The sequence below is a fragment of the Sinocyclocheilus grahami genome, unplaced genomic scaffold (genome assembly GCF_001515645.1).
Source record: "Sinocyclocheilus grahami isolate Dianchi unplaced genomic scaffold, SAMN03320097.WGS_v1.1 scaffold450.1, whole genome shotgun sequence".
NCBI classification, from domain to species: domain Eukaryota; kingdom Metazoa; phylum Chordata; class Actinopteri; order Cypriniformes; family Cyprinidae; genus Sinocyclocheilus; species Sinocyclocheilus grahami.
The window spans coordinates 1,255,281-1,265,280 of NW_015505629.1; the positions used below are offsets into that span (position 1 = coordinate 1,255,281).

The 10,000-nt window shown below is 45.9% G+C and overlaps 1 protein-coding gene across 1 annotated transcript in view; it reads left to right on the plus strand.

The window, feature by feature from the left end:
* The window catches only part of LOC107552438 (neurexin-2-like), a 172,188-nt gene that overhangs the window by 118,415 nt on the left and 43,773 nt on the right, over window positions 1-10,000 (plus strand). The gene's annotated exons all lie outside the window — the stretch shown is intronic.

Sequence of the window (10,000 nt, forward strand, 5' to 3'; positions counted from 1 at the left end):
CACACACACACACACACACACACACACACACACACACACACTGACATTCAGTCCACTGTTGGTCAGTCTGACAGTCGTGAGCAGACGATGCTCGTTTAACGCTGCTGGATGAGTTATTACAGAGAACAGTGAGTTTAATCATGAAGAGTAATGGCTGAGCTTTACATTACAGTCAGGGTTTGTGAATGTGTGTATGGCTTACAGAACATCTAGATGCATCTCAAAACATCAGCTGTGGTTCTCGGACGTTGTTTAGCATCTTTTTGCTTTAATTGACTAAAGTGAGATTCAGATTCACCTTCAAAAGACTCTTTGATGTCTCTGCATTCAGACTCACGCATCTCTCTCTCTCTCTCTCTCAATTTCAATTTCAATTTAAGTGAGCTTTATTGGCATGACAAAAACTATACATTTGTATTGCCAAAGCAATTGCTGCTGGGCTGCTTACATATAGTGCACATATGTATTAACAGAAAGAAAAAGAATAATAATAATAGTAATAATAATAATATATGAAAAGTATTAAGCATGTAGTGCAAAATATATTACTAATGTATGTGAGTATATAAACTTAAAAAAAAAGATAAGTGATTAGACAGATTTACAGAAGCAAAATATACATCTAAATAATATAATAGAGTAATATGGCCTAATATAATGTAGATGTGCTGGAAACATCAGATCAGGGCAGGCTGAGTGTTTTCTCTTCTGTGGTGACAGGCAGACACATATTGAGCAGCAAACACACAGCAGTTCTTCTGTTCTCCTAACAGATACGACACTTTCTCCTGGTCTGAGAGAGGTTGAAATGTCTGATGGAGCTGCTGTATTTTATCATAGAACACTGTCCGTATATCTGTGTATTTGGGGCATTCTGTTAGGAAGTGCAGCTCTGTTTCCATCTGATTCAGATCACAGTGTGAACACAGTCTCTGCTCCGGTGGCAGCCATGTTTTTCTGTGTCTGCCCGTCTCTATCATCAGCTTGTGTCCGCTGAGTCTGTATCTGGTCAACGTGCCTCTCAGTTTCTTATCTGACACTGTGTACAGATACTCTGCCATACTGTGATCTCTGTTTAGGGCCAAATAGCATTGCACTTTACTCTGCTGTTGTGTTTGGGTTTGCCAGTGAGTGATGTTGATTCTGATGTTGTGATTCAGAGCAGCAGTAGTTCCCCTTCAGGAACTCGAGCTGCGTTGGAAAACGCTTCGGGAACGCCTTCAGCGTGACCATGCTCTGAATCACATATGAAATCAGTCAAATAGATGGGCAAGACGTCATGGGCGGGTGACGTTGCGACCAGGAAGCTATAAAAACATGTGCGGTGGAACCGGAGTCAGCTTTCTGTCATTCAGCAAGCGCTCTGTGTGTGTGTGTCAGTCGCTATCTGTTTGTGAGTCTTATTTAGTGTTGTTTGTCCACTTATAAGCTCCATTATGTCAAGCTTCAGCCAAAAAGAAGCATTTGGGCGAGAGTAGATGGGCGAGTTCCTATCTTCTTCCTCACTCACCAGATCCATCGCCCGCTCTCGGGGATCGGAAGCCCGCGCTGCGGTTCTTCCCCCGGGGAGAGGGCGCGACGCTCCGCCTGTCTTCCTCCGAGGAGGTTGATATGGAGGGTGTCGATGAGCTTGCCAGTTGCACAAGCATCAGTTACACAAGCATATTATGCCTAATATTATAATGAGCAGCTTTACTGTGGAGCGGAGCTCGCGCAGTCAGCTTTCGAGAAAAAAGAGAGGGGGCTGCTTGTGCTTTACCCGCTGTTAAAGGCTCCGCTCTCGCCGGGCACACTCCGAGGAGTGTGTCCGTGCCTGTGATCTTGTGGTTCCGGTCCTGCTGCTGCTGAGGCACGGCGACGATTGAGATCGCAGGTATCGCACATGATCTGGAGGACGGGTTGGAGACGGGCTCTCCCTATCTCCACCCGCGTTCCCTAGATCTAGCGCTCTCTCTCGAGGTTCGGAAGCCAGCGCTGCAGTTTCTTCCCCCTCTGAATGAGAGCTCGCTGCTGCAGCTATCTTTCTCCGAGGAGATTGATATTGTTTGTGTGACTGAGAGGCTCGCGCGCTGCCGAGGCAACGCATGCATTACATCATTTTCGGTTTTGAAATGAATCTTATCACACCAGACCGTTTTTACTTGTCTGGATGTTTGGCTGCATTTTATTCTGAGGATTTAAAATGAAGTATTTCTTCTGACTATGAGAAGTTAGATATACAGGAGCTCTTGGGAATAAATAAATACATTTTCTTGAATGAGACCTGGCGTTTACCTCTCTTCCTCCGAGAAAGTTGAGGTGGTCAACAGGGGCTGCTGGGCAGGAGCAGCCCCAACCAACCGTGTTCCAGCTCCTCATATAGGGAGCATCACTTCTCGTACTCAGAGTGGCGCTCCTTGGCTGAAGGCTTCTAGCGGAAGGCGGATCTGCGGACCATCATTCCCGCTGGATATAGAACACTGTCCGTATATCTGTGTATTTGGGGCATTCTGTTAGGAAGTGCAGCTCTGTTTCCATCTGATTCAGATCACAGTGTGAACACAGTCTCTGCTCCGGTGGCAGCCATGTTTTTCTGTGTCTGCCCGTCTCTATCATCAGCTTGTGTCCGCTGAGTCTGTATCTGGTCAACGTGCCTCTCAGTTTCTTATCTGACACTGTGTACAGATACTCTGCCATACTGTTTTAGGGCCAAAGGGCCAAATAGCATTGCACTTTACTCTGCTGTTGTGTTTGGGTTTGCCAGTGAGTGATGTTGATTCTGATTCAGAGCAGCAGAGCAGCAGTAGTTCCCCTTCAGGAACTCGAGCTGCGTTGGAAAACGCTTCGGGAACGCCTTCAGCGTGACCATGCTCTGAATCACATATGAAATCAGTCAAATAGATGGGCAAGACGTCATGGGCGGGTGACGTTGCGACCAGGAAGCTATAAAAACATGTGCGGTGGAACCGGAGTCAGCTTTCTGTCATTCAGCAAGCGCTCTGTGTGTGTGTGTCAGTCGCTATCTGTTTGTGAGTCTTATTTAGTGTTGTTTGTCCACTTATAAGCTCCATTATGTCAAGCTTCAGCCAAAAAGAAGCATTTGGGCGAGAGTAGATGGGCGAGTTCCTATCTTCTTCCTCACTCACCAGATCCATCGCCCGCTCTCGGGGATCGGAAGCCCGCGCTGCGGTTCTTCCCCCGGGGAGAGGGCGCGACGCTCCGCCTGTCTTCCTCCGAGGAGGTTGATATGGAGGGTGTCGATGAGCTTGCCAGTTGCACAAGCATCAGTTACACAAGCATATTATGCCTAATATTATAATGAGCAGCTTTACTGTGGAGCGGAGCTCGCGCAGTCAGCTTTCGAGAAAAAAGAGAGGGGGCTGCTTGTGCTTTACCCGCTGTTAAAGGCTCCGCTCTCGCCGGGCACACTCCGAGGAGTGTGTCCGTGCCTGTGATCTTGTGGTTCCGGTCCTGCTGCTGCTGAGGCACGGCGACGATTGAGATCGCAGGTATCGCACATGATCTGGAGGACGGGTTGGAGACGGGCTCTCCCTATCTCCACCCGCGTTCCCTAGATCTAGCGCTCTCTCTCGAGGTTCGGAAGCCAGCGCTGCAGTTTCTTCCCCCTCTGAATGAGAGCTCGCTGCTGCAGCTATCTTTCTCCGAGGAGATTGATATTGTTTGTGTGACTGAGAGGCTCGCGCGCTGCCGAGGCAACGCATGCATTACATCATTTTCGGTTTTGAAATGAATCTTATCACACCAGACCGTTTTTACTTGTCTGGATGTTTGGCTGCATTTTATTCTGAGGATTTAAAATGAAGTATTTCTTCTGACTATGAGAAGTTAGATATACAGGAGCTCTTGGGAATAAATAAATACATTTTCTTGAATGAGACCTGGCGTTTACCTCTCTTCCTCCGAGAAAGTTGAGGTGGTCAACAGGGGCTGCTGGGCAGGAGCAGCCCCAACCAACCGTGTTCCAGCTCCTCATATAGGGAGCATCACTTCTCGTACTCAGAGTGGCGCTCCTTGGCTGAAGGCTTCTAGCGGAAGGCGGATCTGCGGACCATCATTCCCGCTGGATAGTCTTCAGCTAAAACGTCCTGATGCCTAGGGCCCAGGACTTCTGAGGGCCGGCCCCCTCTGGGGAAGAGCGGTGTATACCTCATTATATGGTGCCCGTCTCTCCTCAGTGCCCTCAGGAGATCGTTCTGCCAACCCTGCCACCTACGGTGCTTCAGGGCGCAGTGATCTTCAGCGAGCGCTTTTCTTAGTCACCGCCCGGAAACGTAGCGGCCCCGAGTAGGCTCTGCTAATGGAACAAGAAGTTAACACTCTCTTGAGGAAGGAGGCCATCGAGGTGGTCCCTTCTCTCAACAGACGGTCTGGGTTCTACAGCCAGTGCTTCATCGTTCCAAAGAAGGATGAAAGTTCCTGAGGTTTGCTATAGGGGCAAAAGCTTACCGGATTCTGCCGTCAGACTTGCACTCTCACCCCGCACTTTCACGAAGTGAAAGTGCATACTCAAACACATCGATGATTGGTTGATATTAGCTCAATCTGAGCAGATGGCGGTTCGGCATCGAGATGTCATTCTCGCTCACATGAAAGAGCTGGGGTTAAGACTTAACGCCAAGAAAAGTGTGCTTTCTCCAGTACAGAGAACCACTTATCTGGGTGTGGTGTGGGATTTGACCACGATGCAGGCATGTCTGTCTCCTGCTCGGTTCGAGTTGATCCTCACTGCAGTCGCGAGAGTAAGAGAAGGCCACTCACTGTCAGCATTTCCAGAAACTGCTGGGTCTGATGGCAGCTGCGTCCAATGGGAGACCTTTTAACCTGCTGTACATGAGACCCCTACAGTGATGGCTCAAGACCAAGGGGTTCTCCCTGAGGGGATGCTCAAGGTCAGGAGGTGATGCCTACGTGCATTAGACATGTGGAGTAACCTTGGTTCTTCTCTCAGGGCCCGGTGCTTGGAGCTCCTTGTCGCCGCGTAATGTTAGCAACGGATGTGTCCCTCACTGGTTGAGGAGCGGTCATGAGTGGCCGAATTAGCCTGCGGTCTGTGGAGCAGCCGCCATCTCACATGGCACTTTAACTGCCTGGAGATGCTGGCCGTGTTAATAGCATTGAAACACTTTCTCCCAGACCTAAGAAGGCGCCATGTGTTGGTGCACCGACGACACAGCGGCGGTCTCTTAAATCAACCACCAGGGAGGTCTGCGTTCGCGCCCCCTTTACAGGCAGGTGCACCAGATCCTTGTGTGGTCCCAGGGCAAACTCCTCTTGCTGAGAGTAGTTCACATTCCTGGCCATCTCAATATGGGAGCAGACATCCTGTCGAGGCAGGGGCCGAGGCCCGGGGAATGGAGGCTTCACCCCGAGGTGGTGAAGCAGATATAGAGAGTTTTTGGCCAGGCTCAGGTGGACCTGTTTGCGACTCAAGAGACATCGCACTGTCTCCTCTGGTTCTCTCTGACTCATCCAGCTCCTCTCGGACTGGATGCTATGGTACAGACGTGGTCGAGGCTTCGTCTGTACGCCTTTTTCCCCGATCGCTCTGCTCCCGGGAGTTCTGGAGAGGGTGTGCCGGGACGGGGTCCTTCTACTGTTAGTAGCCCCGTTCTGGCTGGTCCGAGTATGGTTCTCTGACCTGATTTCCCTTCTCAACGGCTCTCCATGGGAGATTTCCATTAGGAGGGATCTCCTCTCACAGGCAGAGGGTACTATCTTCACCCCCGCCCGGAGCTGGGGAAGCGTAGGTGTGGCCCCTGGGGGTGGGCACAACTCGCAGCTTCATGTCTCTCAACCGAGGTTGTTGAGATCGTTCTCCAATCCAGAGCTCCCTCTACGAGGAAACTGTATGCCCTGAAGTGAAATCTTGTCACTTCTTGGTGCGGAGACTGCCAGCTTGACCCAGTTTACTGCCCAGTTGGTACAGTGCTGGAGTTCCTGCAGGCCCGTTTCTCTGCAGGGTTGACCCACTCCACCTTGAAAGTCTACGTGTCGGTGGCCAGTCAGTGGGCAGACACCCCCTAGTTACACGTTTCCTCCACGGTGCGCTGAGGCTGAAGCGTTTTCCGACGCAGCGTCTCGTTCCCTCGGGGAACCATGGTTACATTCGTAACCTGGAGACGATCTTAGTGAAGCATCAGGACTGAAGCTCTGGATCAGCTGAGGGAGGGGCTTGCTTTCTTTGCTCATCTCTTGGTCTTGCAGGGCTTTATAATGATATGATTGGGGGTCGCTGAGCTTCAGATGTTTCCAGAATTTAATTGCCCTTTTTTGTATCTTTATGATTAGAGGATATTTGCCTAGTTCTGCCCTGCATGCGTTATTTGTTGTGTGCCGGTGCACGTGTAGTATATTTTTATTATAGAGTTCTGCATGCAGGGTCTCAATCGGATGTTTTTCCCATTTGGTGAAATCTTGATTGGGATTTGTCAGTGGACCCCACACCTCACTGCCATAGAGGGCAATGGGCTCAATTACTGATTCTAATATTTTCAGCCAAATTCTAATAGGGATCTCTATAGGACATTGCCGTTTGATGGCGTAGAAGGCCCTGCGTGCTTTATCTCTCAGTTCATTCACAGCATGATTAAAGTTTCCCGTGGATGTGATTTTCAAACCCAGGTAGTTGTAGTGTGATGTGTGTGTTATCTGCTGAGTGCCTAATGTAAATGTGTGTGGTGTTCCCTGGGATTTGGATCTTTTCTGAAAGATCATAATTTTGGTTTTCTTCAGGTTGACTGTCAGAGCCCAGGTCTGGCAGTATTGCTGTAGCAGGTCCAGATACACTCACTGTCTGTATGTGATAACATTGACTTAGATGTGTGTTCTGTTCTGTTGGATTGTCAGATGTTTGTAATCATCACTTCTATCCAGACGCGTCCAGTGAAATCAGCTCTGTGTCTGACACGCTTTCATTTCCATCCTTGCTGTACGGATCTCTTGTATTGGTATGAAGGAAAGCAGCACAGAGGCACTCATCAGGACATGATGTTTGGAGCGCATTCATGAACGTCCATTCCTCACACAGATATATTCAGCTGCAGCTGTGTTTGCTGTGCATCAATTCACATGTTCGTCACATAAAGAAATGAGTTTCATCACTGTTCACTGTGAGATGCGTTTGTGTTGGTGATGACACCACAAGTATATGATCCAGATATACCTGTATGAACCTGTTCTCCAGTGTTTTCCACACTCTGAATGGATTCTCTGCAGGACACTGATGGCTCGTCTCGGTTGTTTCCGCAGCAGCTCCTCCAGCATTTGCATTATTTATGGGAAGTTCAGAGCCCCGTCAGACTCTCGGGGAGAGTAAACACTTCTTTATATGAACATCCATCTCGGTGTGAGGATCCAGATGATGCAGCGTTTCATTGTGTGAAAACTGATGCACATTTACAGTGCGGTCTGTCAGGAGTCCAGGACCACAAATCTGATGAAAACTGATGCACATTTACTCGCGGTCTGTCAGGAGTCCAGGACCACAAATCAACCACAAATAATGATTTTTAGTTTATTTTATATTTTTATCTTTTTTTATTTTATTTTATCTTTTGTGCATGTATGTGTTTTGTCTTTTTTTTAAATTGTATTATTTATTTTTCTTTTATCTTATTTTATCTTAGTTTGTATTATTATTTTATGAGTTCTGAGTATTATTTTATTGAGCTTTGACTTTCATTTCATTTTGTAAAAAAATTAAAGACGCATTTACGGTGATGCACTTACAGTCTCTCAGCAATACAATAATATATATTTTAAATTATTTAATTTCTGCTCCGGTGGCAGCCATGTTTTTCTGTGTCTGCCCGTCTCTATCATCAGCTTGTGTCCGCTGAGTCTGTATTTGGTCAACGTGCTTCTCAGTTTCTTATCTGACACTGTGTACAGATACTCTGCCGTACTGTACTCTCTCTTTAGGGCCAGATAGCATTGCACTTTACTCTGCTGTTGTGTTTGGGTTTGCCAGTGAGTGATGTAGCTCTGTTTGATCTGTGCAGTAATCTGACTGATTCTGATGCTGTGATGCAGAGCAGCAGTAGATGTTAGTGAAGCATCAGGACTGAAGCTCTGGATCAGCTGAGGGAGGGGCTTGCTTTCTTTGCTCATCTCTTGGTCTTGCAGGGCTTTATAATGATATGATTGGGGGTCACTGAGCTTCAGATGTTTCCAGAATTTAATTGCCCTTTTTTGTATCTTTATGATTAGAGGATATTTGCCTAATTCTGCCCTGCATGCGTTATTTGTTGTGTGCCGGTGCACGTGTAGTATATTTTTACAGAGTTCTGCATGCAGGGTCTCGATCGGATGTTTTTCCCATTTGGTGAAATCTTGATTGGGATTTGTCAGTGGACCCCACACCTCACTGCCATAGAGGGCAATGGGCTCAATTACTGATTCTAATATTTTCAGCCAAATTCTAATAGGGATCTCTATAGGACATTGCCGTTTGATGGCGTAGAAGGCCCTGCGTGCTTTATCTCTCAGTTCATTCACAGCATGATTAAAGTTTCCCGTGGATGTGATTTTCAAACCCAGGTAGTTGTAGTGTGATGTGTGTGTTATCTGCTGAGTGCCTAATGTAAATGTGTGTGGTGTTCCCTGGGATTTGGATCTTTTCTGAAAGATCATAATTTTGGTTTTCTTCAGGTTGACTGTCAGAGCCCAGGTCTGGCAGTATTGCTGTAGCAGGTCCAGATACACTCACTGTCTGTATGTGATAACATTGACTTAGATGTGTGTTCTGTTCTGTTGGATTGTCAGATGTTTGTAATCATCACTTCTATCCAGACGCGTCCAGTGAAATCAGCTCTGTGTCTGACACGCTTTCATTTCCATCCTTGCTGTACGGATCTCTTGTATTGGTATGAAGGAAAGCAGCACAGAGGCACTCATCAGGACATGATGTTTGGAGCGCATTCATGAACGTCCATTCCTCACACAGATATATTCAGCTGCAGCTGTGTTTGCTGTGCATCAATTCACATGTTCGTCACATAAAGAAATGAGTTTCATCACTGTTCACTGTGAGATGCGTTTGTGTTGGTGATGACACCACAAGTATATGATCCAGATATACCTGTATGAACCTGTTCTCCAGTGTTTTCCACACTCTGAATGGATTCTCTGCAGGACACTGATGGCTCGTCTCGGTTGTTTCCGCAGCAGCTCCTCCAGCATTTGCATTATTTATGGGAAGTTCAGAGCCCCGTCAGACTCTCGGGGAGAGTAAACACTTCTTTATATGAACATCCATCTCGGTGTGAGGATCCAGATGATGCAGCGTTTCATTGTGTGAAAACTGATGCACATTTACAGTGCGGTCTGTCAGGAGTCCAGGACCACAAATCTGATGAAAACTGATGCACATTTACTCGCGGTCTGTCAGGAGTCCAGGACCACAAATCAACCACAAATAATGATTTTTAGTTTATTTTATATTTTTATCTTTTTTTATTTTATTTTATCTTTTGTGCATGTATGTGTTTTGTCTTTTTTTTAAATTGTATTATTTATTTTTCTTTTATCTTATTTTATCTTAGTTTGTATTATTATTTTATGAGTTCTGAGTATTATTTTATTGAGCTTTGACTTTCATTTCATTTTGTAAAAAAATTAAAGACGCATTTACGGTGATGCACTTACAGTCTCTCAGCAATACAATAATATATATTTTAAATTATTTAATTTTATATTATTATTATTTATTTAGCATTTTATTTGATTTTTTTTTATTATTTTTTTTTATTGTTTTATAACTCAGTATCGGTCTGTAGACTAAGCTGAGGAATATTTGTATTTTAATTGTTTTGTGTATTTTTATTTTTATATTTTATTTAATTTTTTTATCTTAATTTATTTCTTACTATTTTTATCATATGTATTGCTCTGTTATTTGAGTCTTTTATTTTATCTTTATTGTATTATTATTACCATTACTGTCACAAAGAATGATCTGAGCACATGAATGTGGCAGCTCTGATATGTGTGTGAATTAGAG